This window comes from Notechis scutatus, chromosome 3 (genome assembly GCF_049901735.1).
Source record: "Notechis scutatus isolate UNSWTSFEM ecotype Mainland chromosome 3, rNotScu1.2, whole genome shotgun sequence".
NCBI classification, from domain to species: Eukaryota; Metazoa; Chordata; class Lepidosauria; order Squamata; family Elapidae; genus Notechis; species Notechis scutatus.
Window position 1 is genome coordinate 177,732,187 of NC_142011.1, and position 17,045 is coordinate 177,749,231.

At 38.2% G+C, this 17,045-nt stretch overlaps 1 long non-coding RNA gene across 1 annotated transcript in view; it reads left to right on the top strand.

Annotated features, from left to right (window-relative positions):
* Positions 1-214: 214 nt before the first annotated feature.
* LOC148131500 (uncharacterized) overlaps positions 215-17,045 on the top strand; it is a 100,799-nt gene continuing 83,968 nt past the window's right edge. Inside the window, exon 1 of the long non-coding RNA XR_015748958.1 lies at positions 215-355. This is a non-coding gene — a long non-coding RNA (uncharacterized LOC148131500). The remainder of the gene's footprint in view (positions 356-17,045) is intronic.

Sequence of the window (17,045 nt, forward strand, 5' to 3'; positions counted from 1 at the left end):
GTTAGAGTTAGCTTTTATAAGCAATGCTAAATGTCTTTGGTACTGCTAATTTATAGCTTTTTCTATAACAAGTTACTGTTTTATTTAGAGTTTTATGCCTTATAAGAATGTCATTATTGTTAGCTTATAGGAATGTCATTATTGTTAGCTTATAAGAATGTCATTATTGTTAGCTTGCTATTTTAATTAAGGCTCCCTTTTGCTGTTTACTTCAGGAATTTTGATTTATTTTCAACATGAACAGATGGACAAGAAATATGCAGAAAGGAAAAAAGAGAGAAAACTGAGAGAAGTCAGAGAGCAACAGAATAGATTTGGAGTACTCTGCATGTTATATGGGCAGGCCAAACATCAGGTACTGTACTAAGATATCATTAACTGCTTTGGAGTACATAAATTAAGCTGATTACGCCTCCACTTAATTAACTGAGAATGACCTATTGATGTATAGGTAGGGTAAGATAGAGACTACATGCTGCTCTGTTTTAAATTTAGAAGGTTTCAATTAGTTCTACTATTGACAGACGGTAATGAAAGAAAAAGTTTTCTGTGCTCAGTATTCCTGCTTTTGAAGTTAGCAGGGCATTTCTGATGCCATATTCATTTTGTTTTTTGCTTTTGCTTGTTTACTTGTCTTAGATTTTTAACAAACAACAGAGTTATAGCACATTCTGGATTATTTTTAAAAATGCAAATTAATCTGTATTGGTTGCTTTAAGAGAAGACTTTTATTCAGCATGTAGTTACACTCTTTCTGTCATGTTGTCTTTGAGAATTTAAGCAGCCAGCTATATGCAGGATTGCAGACTGTGCATTTTCAGTTGACATATAATCTTGGTCTAATGGTAGTAATGGTTTCATTAATAGTCCTGATTCATCATGTGGTCAAAATAACACTGCAAATCAGAATGTATTTGTGAGCAGGAGATAGCATTAAAAGTAAACTGTGATTTTTTTTGAGGGACTGATTGACAATATACTTTGCACACAAAACATAAGACCTCCTTGAATTAGGAAAGAAAATATTTAGTCTCCCAAATAATGGATAAAAATCTGGCAGCTTGAAATGTGTTACGTTGTTTGATCCAAATGAATCCTAGATTTCCCTATAATTTACACACCCTAACTGGTAAAGATATCTATCTTCTATCCTGATATTGAACAAGATCTAAGTTCTGTGATCATACCTGTTTCCCCAACTATTTTTTGGAAAAAAGTTCACTATAACTAGGTTACTATGTTGGTGAAGCCCAACATTAATAGTATCATATTATAATATTACTAAAAACCAAACCAGAATGAAAAGTCATTCACTTTAAGGACCACAAAGCAATTTTGCCCAGTAATAAAAGACTGGACTGATGTCTGCTTCTCTTGAGATAGGAAGAGCCTATAATATTATGGTTTCAAAATAAATAAATGCCTACACACACACACACACACACACACACACACTTTGGAAGAGGTAGGTTAGATGAGATAGTAATCTCTAAGATGTTGCAACCAGTGAGGTCCAAAAGATCCTCCAATTTCTCTTTCAGACTTTTTGTTGTTACCTTAGACATACGTAGCTAAGTAAGTAGTAATCAAGTTTGATGTAATGCACCTTCTGGGGCTTTACTGACTTGCATAACCAAATATCTCTCATTTTTTTCCCTGTCCAATCTCATTTACCCTATGAAGTTTAAGGAGTTCAGTATAATTCTGCACTTGAAAAAAAAAACCACTCATGATTTATATTCTAAAGTAATTTGTCAGGAATCTATTATTTTGAAACGTGTCTAATTAAAGAGCCATGAGAAAAAAACCTTATAAATTAATGACTTACAAATTGTCTCATTTTCTAAACACTGTTCAAAATTCAACAATCTGCTGGATCATTTTTTCTTATTTATTAGCAATAATGTAAAGCCCAACTATTCTGGAAGATAATTCATTATAGATTTTTCTTAAAAAAATAAAAGTTCTCTTTCTGCTAGTTGTCTTTCTGTTAAATTTAACTAAGGCCCATATTCCTTCAAAGTATACTAAGTAGGTTTTGCATAATTTATGCATACAGTATATATTTGGTATATAATAATAAATAATTAATGGTTACCTGAACATTTATGCCTTTCATTGGAAATCAAAAATAAATCAATTTTTAAAGAAGTGGTGAAGTAAGCTGAAGGAATGTGCATTTATGTCCAAATAACCTTATACCTGAAAAGAAATTGAAATCAATATAGAAATCGCTTAGGGATTATAATTCTACATATGCTAAGTTTGGATTTAACGTTGAGGTTTAAATATATTGATTTCTGCTTCAGTTGTTAACTGAGGATAGAATTTTGGAATTTTATAGAAACTTTTGTTAATAGTTCATTCTGGCATGATTCACATTATCTTGACTATCTTACTTAATTTAATTAGTTATTGAATGTTGATTTGATATTTATAATAGTTTTTAAATCTCAGATTACTGCAGTTATCTTTAATGTGTAGCATCACTTCAACGTTATCTTGAAATTTAATTTTATTTAGCCTTTTATCTTTTTTCTATTTTTTTCTATATTTCCTCTTCATGGCATTTTTAATTATTTGCTAAAATAAAGAAAAAGAAGATAATTGAGTCTAGTGTTGCCTAGTAATATCAATATATAGTGGCACCCTCCATGTTCGATTATTTTATAAAGTCAGAATCCTACAAATCCATCATCTCCCCCTATGCTTTCTACTGAAAGAAAAGCCTTCTTTGAGATTAAGTATAGTGAATATAATTATGATGTGATGTGATTTATACATAATATAACAGATAATCAGAGTTGGAAGGGACCTTGTAGGTCATCTAGTACAATGGGAGACCCTACCATTTCTGACAAATGGCAGTCCAATCTCTTCTTGAAAGTCTCAAGTGATGGCATTCCCACAACTTCCAAGGGCAAGCTGTTCCATTGGTTGATTGTTCTCACTGTCAGAAAGTTTCTCCTTATTTCCAGGTTAAATCTCTCCTTGTTCAATTTCCATCCATTATTCCTTGTCTAGCTTACAGGCACTTTAGAAAATAGCTTGACCCCTTCCTCCTTGTGGCAGCCCCTCAAATATTGGAAGACTGCTATCATGTCTCCCCTGGTCCTTCTATTTACACTACACTAGCCAAGCCCAGTTTCTGCAACCGTTCGTTGTATGTTTTAGCCTCCAGTCCCCTAATCATCCTGGTTGCTCTTCTCTGTACTTTTTCTAGAGTCTCAACATCTTTTTTATAATGTGGTAAACAAAACTGGATGCAGTACTCTAGGTGTGGTCTTACTAAGGCTTTATAGAGTGATATTAGTACTTCCCTTGATCTTGATTGTATCCCTCTGTTAATACAACTTAGGATTGCATTGGCTTTCTTGGCTGCTGCTGCACACTGCTGGCTCATATTTAGCTGGTTGTCCACTAAGACTCCAAGATCCCTCTCACAGTTACTGCTATTGAGCCTGGTTTCACCCAGTCTATATGTGTACTTTTGGTTTTTCTTGCCTAAGTGTAGGACTTTACTTTTCTCTACATTGAATTTCATTTTGTTAGATACGTCCCAGTGTTCTAGTCTGTCAAGATCCATCTGGATCTTGAGCCTATCTTCTTGGATGTTAGCTATTCCTGCCAGCTTAGTATCATCTGCAAATTTGGTAAGTTCCCCTTCTATTCCCTCATCTAAGTCGTTAATGAAGATATTGAAGAGTACAGGGCCTAAGACGGAACCTTGTGGCAGCCCACTGCTTACTTCCCTCCATGTAGACTTAGACCCATTAAGGACTACTCGTTGAGTATGGTTTGCCAGCCAGTTGCGAATCCATCTAGTGGTGGTGCTATCTATTCCACTTTTTTCTAGCTTACTAAGAAGTAGGTTGTGGTCTACTTTGTCTGATGCCTTGCTGAAATCTAAATATATTATGTCCACAGTATTTTGCTGCTAAATATGTGTATTATGTCCACAGTATTTTGCACAGTATTTTGATATACAGTATAATATCAATAGCACTTAGACTTATATAGCACTTCACAGTGCTTTACAACCCTCTCTAAGCAGTTTACAGAGTCAGCGTATTATCCCCAAATTTTATTAACCTCTGAAAGATGGAAAGCTGAGTCAACCTTGAGCTGGTGAGAATCGAACTGCTGGTAGTGGCAAAATTAGCCTGCAATACTGTATTCTAACCACTGTGCCACTTCAATTCTTCTAATAATGTAACATAGCATAGCATAGCATAGCATAGCATAGCATAGCATAGCATAACATAACATAACATAACATAACATAACATAACATAACATAACATAACATAACATAACATAACATAACATAACATAACATAACATAACATAACATAACATATCTCTGTTGGCATTACTACAGGGAAGACCCAATGAAACTGGTCTGCTTTTATAGAAAAGAAGATATTGAAGCAGCCCAGCATGTGTTACTATGGTGTAATATTTACACGAAAATATGAAATGTCTATATTCTGCCTTTTCTTCAACAATACCCTAGGCAGGTAAACAATTTTATATGACTTTATTCTTTCAGACATTTAGCCTTGAATGGTAGCAAAATCTAGTTTATATATTAACTTTTCTAATGCTTGATATAATTTTGTAAAATCTTGTTGCAGTTTGCAGATTTTCTTGTAGATTGTGTTTCAGGTCTTTGGCTGTAATAATACAATTTTTTTTATAATACATAATCATCAGTCAGCTACAAGCAATATCATATATAAAGGATGGCTAGAAAGTGAAAGAAACTAAGAATCAAATATCTAGTACAAAAATGAAAGCAGTAAAAGCAGTTTAACACTATACAGTAATAAATATAGTATTCATTATAATAAAATATCAATTGATGAGAATTATAAGGTGGTTCAGACTGCAGGAATTTCATTCTGCAATTGTGTTATGGGTTTCTTTCCCTTCCACATTTTAATGATTTATTAAATAATATCATAGTGAAAGGTGTGGCTTATTGTTAAAACTGATTCTGTGGCACACATACCCTAATCCTAATTTCAAAGGAGACCCTAAGAAAACAGAACAAACCACTTCTATTTCTTGCTAAGAAAACTTCTTGGATTATATGTGAAATCACTAGCACTTCAGTTTTATTAACATGCTTTATTTTATACTTGGATATAAAATTTGTAATATTAGTAGATATCTGTTGGAAAACTAAACCAACATGTGTGATTCTTTAGAAAATTCCTTTCACTGTCTTCTATATCTTTCAAAGGGTGGGAAAGGACACAAAAGTATTATCTTCTCTTGACTTGCCGTTAACCAACAAGGCAGGCTTAGTTAAGAGGTTGGAACTAGCAGAAATAACACTTTCAGAAATGCTAGATTTAAAAAGAACAAACAAACAGATTTTCATGAATTCAAAGGAATAAATAGGATTCCATGGCTAAAGAAGCTAATGGAATAAGAGCTCAAGATAAATAAAAATTCCTCAATAGACAGGTACAAAAACATAATTCCAAATTATTCCATGGAGAAGAAATATTGGTGGTGAGGACAGCAAAAGGGTGGCAGCAAAGGTAATAAATATGGCTCCACATTCAGATGTTAGTGAAAACAAAGAGACCCATGTGGAAAAGAGAAAGAAGACAATGTTACAGAAGAATATAGACTGGTAGACTGGTTCTGTAGAACTGAAAGGGAGAATTCTGAATGAGCTATTAGGAAAGCATGCTAAGAATAACAGAAACAGCTTCTTTGGCTGTGTTCAAAATGAAAGAACAAAATGTAGCAGATGCTAAATAAAGAAGGAATTTTCTTTAAAGAATAATAAAGAAAAGTCAAAGCTACTCTGGCTCAGTGTTCTTCCACAAGAAGGGCAGGATGATGGAACAAGATTGACTTTTGAGATTCACAGAAGCATGTTTTTTTTTTACTATGAATAAGTTTAAATCTCTAGAACAAAGGAGTACTAGAAGAACAATCTGGTCTGCTCAAATTCTTCTGTATTATTTTTGAGAAATCTTCAATAATTAATGAAATGCAGCTGACTAAACAACTCATTAATTTACCACTGATAATTTCAGAAGGAATGCCACTAGAAAAAGTTGAAAGGATCACAAACCTTGGTTCTAATTTACATGAAAGCTGGAACATGACCACAGAAGTAAAAACAAGGATAAAGAAAGCTTGAAAAGCGTTCTTCAAAATGACGTACGCCTAAGATTGCAAATCAGGCTTGTCCGATGCTATATCTTTTCTGTACTGCTCTACAGAATGGAGAGTTGGTGTGATGACCCGGGGCTTGGCACAAAGGCAGCTCACCCAGAGAATAAGTATGGGTCTCTTTATTAGCTCCAACTTTGCCCAGAATGTCCCAGTTACCTTCCGGTCTGAATAAAAAACTCTCCCACGAACCTGCAACAACCTTTGGCTGCAGATATTCCAATCCAAACATTGTAAACAGGAAACTTTAAATTATAAATCCAACAAGGCAAAATAAGGTAATAAATCTGGCAGGGCAAGATAAGGAGTTCCAGAAGTGAAGTAACTTGGCAGTAAATCAAACCAGTTGGGAGGTTGCCAGGAACTATGATAACAGCAGTCAACACTAGATAAACTCAGCAATTGCTCCCGACAGTTGCACCACCCATCTGCCTCTCCTTTAAACTCCATCCCCAGGTGTGCCTTGTGAAGGGAATCATGGCCCTTTCCTCCCTTGTAAGCCATGCAACCCACATTGCTTTCTTCTCTGTTCTTCCCTGTGTGACCTAGGATGGAGAGGGGTGGGCCTTGGTCTTCCTCTGAAATCCCTCTCCCCTACTCTGCGCAGCCTGACTTTGCCCTTCCCCAGTTTTCTCCACAGCAACGGAACCACTCTCCTGCTCCCTGTCAGTTGTTCATCTTCCTCCTCGGATTCAGACTCTGACGGGGGCATTACACTCAGTTTCTGACAGAAGGCCACTTGAAGAGACTAGAAGCATTTGAAATGTGGATTTACAGGTGGCTATTACGTATAAGTTGACAAAATCAGAATTAATGAGGTACTTCATTAGGGATAAAATATTGTTAAAAGGATATCTCTTAGTAGCATGCTGATAAAATAATTCCTATTTTAAAGAAAATAGTGATGGTTTGAAATATTTCAAATGAGGTTTATGCATAGGATTATAAGAGAAACTATGTTAGGTAAGATCACAAGGAACAATGACACCATTTCAACTTCTTAAGCCAAATCGTTATGCTGTGAGTTTTTTTAGCAAGCTAGAAAAACAAATGAGAAGCTAAGAAAAACTAAATAATTGCCCAGACTAAAAAATGATGATAGGTTTTGCTAGTCTTAATGAGTGTGGACAATATTTGGAATAAAGGGGGGGGGAGACATTTCTTGACCAATAAATAGATCTGTCTGCACATCTGCCTAATAGAAGAAATTAAATCAGGAGAACTATGCAGGCATCATTTTTTAAATTTAATTATTGTATGGATGCTCACAGACAATAGCAATAGCAATTTTTGTTTTCTGGCAGTTCTTTTAGTTTCCTCCTAGCTAGATTACCTCTATCCAAAACAAAATTAAAAAAAAAAAAGATATATCAGGAGCCAAATTCTGGATAATGTCAAGTATAATGCACGTGTGTAAAGAGGCAGCATATATAATCTATTTCCCAATTATTACAAACAATAAGTAGGAATTATGCTATTTTAAGTCTGTGTGTCAGAGCACTTTCAAACATAACACCAGAACTATTTCAACTCCCAATTGAACATCTCCCCTGCCACTTATATCGAAATGTTGAAAACTTCATTAGTCAAACAAATCTTACTTCTGGCTGTCTTATAGATGGGTGCAAAGAATGGCATTCCATTAAGGCCCACTGTCTACTTTTTAATTTATATTATGTGCATTTTAGAGATTTCCAGAGCAAAAGAATGCAACTGCTAGGAGAGAAAGTGATCCAAATCTGAAAGTATTATGTATATAAACATATTCTCTGCTAAAATTGTAGTATTTTGGCCTTATATTAAGGCAGCTGAAGCTTTGGAGGGGGTTAGCCTGGGAACTATGAGTCAAGTAAAAAAATGTCCTGAATATAAACTCTAAACTCTGTGAGCTTCAATATTGCACATGGAAATATTGCCCTTTCAGCAGTTAAAGACACACAAGAGCTGAACAAGAAGTGGCTCAACTATTGAACAATGGAATTAAGTTCACATCAGGGGTGGGATTCTACCAGTTTGCACCTATTTGCTAGAACCGGTTGTTAACATTCTAAGCAGTTTGGAGAACCGGTTGTTAGAAGAAATTACTGGCCTAATCCTGTAAAGAAGGCAGGAAGAAAACATTCTGGTGTTGCTTACAGAAACTGCCTCTCCATGAACTCTTATTACATTCTTGGCAGGACTAGACTTCCTGTCTCAGGAACTTCTCTGGAGTCTTTTTCCCCTCCTTTGCTGGTACTTTGCTGGTGTGGAGTGACCGTTCAAAATTACAATGGCACTGAAAAAAGTGACTTATGACCATTTTCCACACTTACGACTGTTGCAGCCCACAGTCATGAGAGGCCAGGCGAGGAGATGCGTGCCTCGATGTGAGTGATATTGAGGTGGCCACACCCAGCCAATAACATGATGACCGAGCCACGTCCACCCACTCACATGACCACCAAGCCACGCCACCAACAAAGACATGCCCACAGAACCAGTTGTTAAAAAATTTGAATCCCACCCCTGGTTCACATGGATAAATCAACTTCTGGAGTACTAGAATACTCTTTCACCTCTGCCAGTTGTCACACTATAAAATTTTCCCATAACATTTAGGAGCAGCTGGGAATTGGGAGTAAAGATGTAAACTATAAGAGACAGCACATAATAATTCAGAGCATATGCAGAAGTAAACCCCCAAATTAAAAAAAATACTTTAATATTACCCTTTTGTGGTTGTCTTTAGATCTTCCATCTTCACTAAAATACTTGTTGATGAAATCAGTAATTCTCTTCCATGCTGCTGCGAGAGCCCAGGATGTGTTAGACTCCTCCTGATGATGTCATTAAGCTGAGACTGTTTTTGTATATAAAAGGCCAGCCTCTGGGAGTGTCCCCAGCTTTAACTCAGCTTCTTTTAGTTAGTAAGCTGTGTCTCTGAAAGCACTGTGATAATTCAACCGTTCAAACTCTTCAAAAGCAAATACAGCTTTAAACACAGCTCCTGGGGATCTGGGCAGCTGTGTCTTCAGGAGAGCGGGGCTCCCCTTTCCTGCCACGCCAAGGACTCGACATTGCTAGCATCAGGGAAGGCAAGTAAGGGAAGTGTCCATCAACCTCCCCCACAGCCTTTCCCTCTTTCTAACTGCCGAATTTGTCTCTTGGGGATCTTAGTGGCCTAAGGAGGATCACCATTACCAGAAGCCACAGCACGTGCGGGCGGCCATTTTGGGAGAGCAAATCCTCCATTGCATGAGGTTAGTGGCCATTTTAAGTGGCCCAACTTCAGCTCGGCCTCAAAACAAGGGCAAATTTCTTGGATTCCTCATCAGCAAGGCCCTACTAATAGGCAGCACATTCTGAGGGTAGCTTCCAGCACCTCTTGTGCTTTGCCTAAGGCTCTGGCCCCCAAGAAAATGTCCCAGGCCAAACTTAAGGCTGAGAAACGAAGATACGCTGCCTTAGAGAGACAGTTTAATAAAACAATAGAGCAAATGAGAGGGCAACTGCAACAGGCTTCCCAATCAGGAGAATCCCAGGGTTACCAGGGAAACCCTTCTAGGGGAAGGGAGGAAGTTTCAGGATACTTTGGAAACCCTCCATCTTGGTCCCCTGAGAGGATGGAGGAACAACTCGATCCTCAAGACCTAAGCATGTCAGGGCCTAATTTCAAACAGGCACTTGGGCCTATGTCCCCATTCCACCCACCTGGGTCCAGGGCAGCTCCCGGCCCAGACCGGAATCTACCTTTCCTCCCACTGTGGCAGGCCTTTGATCCCTTAACCCTCCCATTAGCGATTGACCATGCAGAATGGCGCCTCCACCCATCCCTTTTCAGAGACCTTTGCCTGAGGTTTGGGACCCAGGAAGTGGATCTCTTCTCCACTCCCCAAAATGCCCAAGTAAACAGATTTTTCACCAGGTTTCCTTGTCAGGGAGCAGAGGGGACCAGTGCTCTTCGATGCAGATGGCCCGGGGGTCTTCTCTACTCCTCTACTCCTTTCCCCTTCTTCCCATCATCCCAGCAGTCATTTGAAAGATGTTGGAGGAACAAGTGGAGGTAATTCTCCTGGCCCCCTATTGGCTACAGAGACCCTGGTTTGCAGACCTGGTGAACCTGTCTGTATCCTCTTCCTGGAGGATCCCAGCCCACTCGATCACCCTCCATCAGGGAGCCTTGCTCCATCCAGATCCCCAGTGGTTCAAACTGACCATGTGGCACTTGAGCGGCATCGGTTGAGAGGCGCTCCTGGAGAAAGTTATTCTCACCATCCAGGTGTCTCGCAAACCATCCATGACACACATCTACGATGCCACCTGGAGGGTTTTTTGTCAATGGTGTTGTAAGGAGGGTCTTTCACCCACCTCAGCTCAACTGGCAGAGGTTCTACGTTTCCTTCAAGAGGGCTTAGAGAAGGGACTAGCCCCTAATACCTTAGGATGCCAAGTAGTGGGCCTTTTCTCAGTGCTAATCCTGGGACTCATTTCCTTCCTTCTCTCACCATCCTTCTGTCAGGAGATTTTCAAAAGGGGCTTCTAACCTTCATCCCTTGGTAGTACACAGGTATTCTTCATGGGACCTTTCTAAGGTGCTTCAGGCCCTGACAGAACCACCATTTGAACTTTTAGGACAGTTCTTGACACTAAAGGTGGTTTTTCTGGTATCAATCACATCGGCTAGAAGGGTGTCAGAACTGGCTGCCCTCTCAATCAGGCAGGATCTATGCACTTTTCATGATAATAGAGTTGTTCTCCATCTAGATCCCACCTTTATCCCAAAGGTCAATACCTGGTTCCACAGGTCCCAGCATATTGAGTTGCCAGATTTCTGCCCCCTTCTGCACCACAACTTAGAGTGCAAGTGGCACACCTTAGATGTTAGGAGAGCACGTACAATTTACCTCAAGTGCACTTCTACCTTTAGGAAAACTGAAGCTATGTTTGTCTCCTTTTCCCCATCTCACTTGGGGAACAAGGACTCTCCTCCCATCTTAAGCAGGTGGATCAGGGTGTGCATCGCACAAGCCTACAAGGCTATAGCTGTTCTGGTGCCTCAAGGGCTGACTGCGCACTCTACCAGAAGTTCCGCGACTTCAGCTGCCTGGGCCAACCAGGTATCCCTGGAAGAGATTTGCAGAGCCACATGGGTATCCCCGTCATCCTTCATCAGACAATACCGTCTGGATTCCTTTGCCTCAGTGAGTGCGGCCTTCGGCAGACGGGTACTTTAGCGAGTGGTTCCACAACCGGAGTTATCACTGGACGAGGACCCTCCCGTGGACATGCAGGCTTTGGTATGTCCCATCCTGGGCTCTCGCAGCAGCATGGAGGAGAATGGGAGTTGGTATAATTACCTAAGAATGCCCTTTCTATCTATGCTGCTAGAGAGCCTAGCCCCTTTCTTGTTTTGTCCGAATTCTGGTAAGCAATATTAACGTTCTAGATTCTGTTTCGTTTTCAGAGACACTCATACAGTCTGTCAGGTATCTTTGCCAAAACTGGGGACACTCCCAGGGGCTGGCCTTTTATATACAAGAAGAAACTCAGCTTAATGACATCATCAGGAGGAGTCTAACCCATCCTGGGCTCTCTAGCAGCATAGATAGAAAGGGCATTCTCAGGTAATTATACCAACGCCCACTTAGTAACTGAAGCTACTGAAGTATTTTGTTACCTGGATTAATTTCCTATTTGTCCACTCTCTGATACAGGATACTGGTTTTCCACTCTTGAACTAGAAGATAGATGTAATAACTTTTGGATTACCTTTTGTGTGCTTTAACAAATGTAAAATCCTGGTAGACAAGGTAAAATACCTTCCACAAGCAAGTACTTGTTCTGCCTCTAGAATAGAATCAAACTTTGCAAATGGCTTAACAACTACAACACAATATCCCATTAGTTTTTCAGAGGTTAGTCGCAGAATGCAAGATTTCAGCATCTCCACTTTAAATTACATGTTAATGTGTTATAGGGCTTGCTCTGTCAAACAATAATAGAGATGTTTAGGAAATTTTCATTTTGCTGATGTTTGCAGAACTATTTCTGAATTAGACACATTGGAGTTAATGCAAGTTCTGTATCTGTCTCTCTCTCTCTGTCTCTCTCTCTCTTTGTAAATATATACACTTAAAACAGTGAAGTGTCTATAGCCTTGAGTATATTCAGTTATTTTTCTGCAACTATCCACCCACCAAAATGCTAAGGATGAAAACCGCTTCTCCAAGCTGTCATTATTGTCATTGGAATAAATTCTACTGATATTTGGTTACACCAGGGCTGTGAAATCCCAGCCCGTGGGCCGAATGCATCACGTGCTGGCTGCACCCACGCCCAGTTTAATGAAGGGGAAAAAAATTCCAATATGTCACGTGACGACCATCATTTTGTCATCATTTGCCATCATTTACTCTAGCAACCTTGACCAGGTCTAGCAATAGCATATAATACTTTATTTGCTTCAAGTCAAGTAACTTTAGATACACACACACACACACACACACACACACACACACAGAGAGAGAGAGAGAGAGAGAGAGAGACCCTAATATTATCAATTCATTTAAAAAAACCCACAAAGTTAAATGATAAAAAAGACAGGAAAGAAGAAAATCTCAGAAAAAAAAAAAATGAAAGGCAAAAAAGAAAGAATAGGAAAAGAAAAATACAAAATAAATTACTTTTCCCTTTCTTTGGTACAAATATACGTTTTTTTAAAAAATACAGCTGCAAATCAGGTATCTGTAGCCATTACACTGGCATGTGGCTAAGCAGAACAGAGATTATCAGATTTGTTTGGGCCTGCTTAGCTCACTCTGCATTTAGTAATTGCCTGGCTTTGTTTTTGTTTTTAAAAAGTAGGTATATCAGTATCAAATTCTTTTAATGTATCTGTCATATTTTCTGGCGTCACATTTTCAGTGTCATAGATTATTCATGTTTATAGTCAGACTTAAAAATCTTCACTCTTTCAGCATGAAACTCTTTAAAAGCTTATGTCACTCCAATACTTGTTTTTATTCTTATTAAATATTCAGGCAGACAAAGCTCTGTTTCATTGGCACAAAACCAAGTTTTGACCATAAAATATCACCTATAAAATGTTTATGTTCCACATTCCATTCCATGTTTTAAGGCTTCAGTCACTACCAAGGTTAATTTCAGTACCATTCAATCCTTTTTCTTCCTGTTGGAGCCCGATGTTTCCAGATGGGAGTCATCCGCCTCAGGAAATCAGATGTGGACCTTTGAAAATGTGAAAGAAACACTTTAACCAGCTGCAGCTTCTTCACTATACCAGTCAAAGAGGGAGGGACCTTTTCAAAGCAGGTTCTTTGAGAAATAATGGATTTATAGATTGTTGGGAAAGGGCCAAAAACGAGGAGAGCCAACATCTTCAAAATCACTTATTCCCAGGTTGTACTGACATTGCTCCATCAGGGTGACTATATGTTTAAGCAATATTTTGTTTTCTAAAGCACTAACTTTGAAGTTGGAGTAGATGGTCCAACTGACTATTTTTTTTTTCTGATGTGTGCATGGTAGAATATTAGCTATTGTGTTTCTTCTTCTTTTAGCCAAAGCATTTTAAAGTGAGAATGTGAGTAACTATCAGGCAGATTTATTTCCCTTTCTCTAGTTTCCTAAGCATTTTGTTTTTTGTCTTACTGTACCAAATACACATTTTGTACCCTCCACATATCTGCAGAAATAAGAGTAGTGTTATATTTAAGACAAGGAAGGAAAACATATATTTAAGTGTGTGTGTGTGTGTGTGTGTGTGTGTGTGTGTGTGTGTGTGTGTAGGTATATGTATGTATATGTGTGAAAGTGTGTATGGGAAGAGAGAGAGAGACAGATAGACAGACAGAGACAGAGAAACACAAATAAAAGCAAGGGCTTTTTCCCATATCAGGGAAAGAAAATTTAAATTAAAAGTACAGTATCATTTCTGAAATATCATGGATGTTGCTTTTTAGTTTTCTATGCCACAGTCTTTTGTCACTTCCACTTTGTGACTGAGTTGCATTAAAGCTTCGGGGCACTTCTTTTCAAGTTCTATGAAATGAGGTTTAAGAGTCACAAAGGCTTTGTGCCAGTGGGATTCTTCTGCAGTAGGCACTTTTTGATTGTCCACCGAAGACTGCCTAGCCTGCAGAACAATCAACAGAAGGTCTTCCAGCTGAGTATTTAAATCAACACTGAAGTCATACATGAGAGAGAGAAAAAAAGAATGATATAATACAGGAAAAAGACATTAACCTTTCAATCAGTCTGCAGAACTCATCACATTTTAGGATATATTGATGTCTATTGAACTACCAGCAACCTACACAGAAACTACACCTTTGCTGTAATTGGGCCAAAAATAAGCTTCCCTAATTAAAATAATCTTCTTTAATTAAAATAATCAGCTGCAATAATTATTTGCACCCATTCTGGTATTTCCAACATTTACAAAGAGAGTTTTGCCTGGCAATCTTGCACATTTCTTAATCAAATAAAATCCCAGTGGGTTAAATAAGCTTATTCCCAGTTCTAAACTTTATATGCAGACTTCCCTGAAATTAAACGCTACCTAATAAGGAGTAGACTTAATAGAATTAAATGTTAATAAGAATATACCAATCAACTGATTTCAGATTTATGTACTCTATATATTAATCTGTGAATTTGCAATTATTTAAATCTTCATCCCCAAGTCATTTCTTCATTTTTAATGTTTCTCAGAAAATACACTTTTCTAAAGTAATCACTTATTTCCTTTCTGAAATATGAAGTGTAATTATATTGCAGTCTCTGCATTACTTTGAGATGTGGATCAAGTGAGAAAGATACACTTTGAATATCTCTGCTTTTTATTTAATTAATTGTCTTATTAATTGTAATTAAATTAAAGCATTAAAATGTCTATTTAAAAAACAAAAACATTATTGAATTACTTCTTTTTAAGAAATGAAGATAACCAGAAGTACGGACATAATCATATAGTATATATTCACCCATGTAGATTATTACACCTTATGATTGGTTTTTGTATATGTTTATGTATTAAAAATAATTGCTTCATTTCTTTTCCAGTATAAAACAACTGAATTTGGAAACGAACTAACTAATTTTTTTAATTTTGTTCTAGTCTATATAGAAGCAATGATTACCTGCGCTACTTTGTTAATTCAATCAGCTTTGTTAATTTCCCACAAGTTTAATGGTGAATTCAATTGAACCTTTCCACTTTTTAGTTTTACCTGTTATGAGCTGGGGGGGGGGGGGGGGGGGGGGGGGGGGGGGGGGGGGGGGGGGGGGGGGGGGGGGGGGGGGGGGGGGGGGGGGGGGGGGGGGGGGCGGATCGAGGGGGGGGGGGGGGGGGGGGGGGGGGGGGGGGGGGGGGGGGGGGGGGGGGGGGGGGGGGGGGGGGGGGGGGGGGGGGGGGGGGGGGGGGGGGGGGGGGGGGGGGGGGGGGGGGGGGGGGGGGGGGGGGGGGGGGGGGGGGGGGGGGGGGGGGGGGGGGGGGGGGCCCCGGGGGGGGGGGGGCGGTGGGTTGGGCCTTTGGGGGGCTTTTTTTTTTTTTGGGAGAATATTGTGAGCATGTGCATTAAGTGTGCGGATAAGGGTACAATTTTAGTCTTATTCAGACATGGTTGTCAGATAAAACTCTTCTATGGATATCTACGTCTGCCATAGACTTCAGGAATGCTATATTTGTATTAACAGCCACAGATGCAAAGATACTACATTACACCTTGCAAAGATTCACAGTATTTTATGATACACAGGATGTTTTGATGAATTTATAAATGTATGCAAAATGGATTTGATACATCATGTATGATATTTTTAATTGATCTGGCAATTTTTAAATTGTTCAACTGATTTACCATATTTTACTATCACGGTTAAAAAATAAGATTTTGCATTGTTGCAATAATATTGTTTTTGCAAAATTATTGTTTTTTAATAATTTCATTATTAAATTATTTTGCTATCATTATGATTGAAAACAGTGCTATATAATTTCTGCACCATAGGAAAATTCAAATATTTTTCTAACCAACAATAGTTTCAAATATGCTTTGTGTAAATTTTAACATCCTGTTTCTTGATTGTTGAATATGTTTGATATATTGAAAAATATTTCCATTCAGCAACAAAAGTCACTTTTCTCTGTCTGCAAAGATCATTTACTATCAGGTTTACTGTATATGCCCAATTTCATACTGCATAATAAATTTTCAGCAGCCCTGATATGTGACAGTGTTGAAGGTTCAGTCAGAGGTTGACTGTATCAATGTTTAATGGATGTCTCACTATAAAAAATTAGCACATGTTTTCAATGAAAATAAATGTTCTTTATGCAATCTATTTTATGAGACATGTTAATGTCATTGCTTCTCTATTTTGTGGAATTTTTTCCCTTGTGGACTAGAACATTTTCAGAACTGTTATACGTAATGTCATAATTTACTGTATTAAAATATTAGGATTGAATAATTTTATTTAAAACTACCCGGAACTCATTGGTTTCAGTTTCTTATGGACTTAAAAGTCAAATTCTGAGGAACAATCCTCATAGCTTTTCTTTTGCCTCATCTCTGTGCAAGAATCTAAGACTCCAGCAATGCTTTTGAAACCATCTCAACCTTCCTCAAATATGGATTTCGTCAATTTTCTGGAGTCCTCATTTTCTTATTACTATAATACATCCAAGATCTATAATGTTCCTGAATTGTCAAGACCAAGACATTGTTCATTACAAAAAGCAGAAAGGTCAATTGCTTTTTGTCTCACAAGTATTAGTATTAGTAGATTTGCAATACCGTGACCAACCTTCAGAGGCCCCTGTGAGCAGCAAAAGCAGTGTAGTG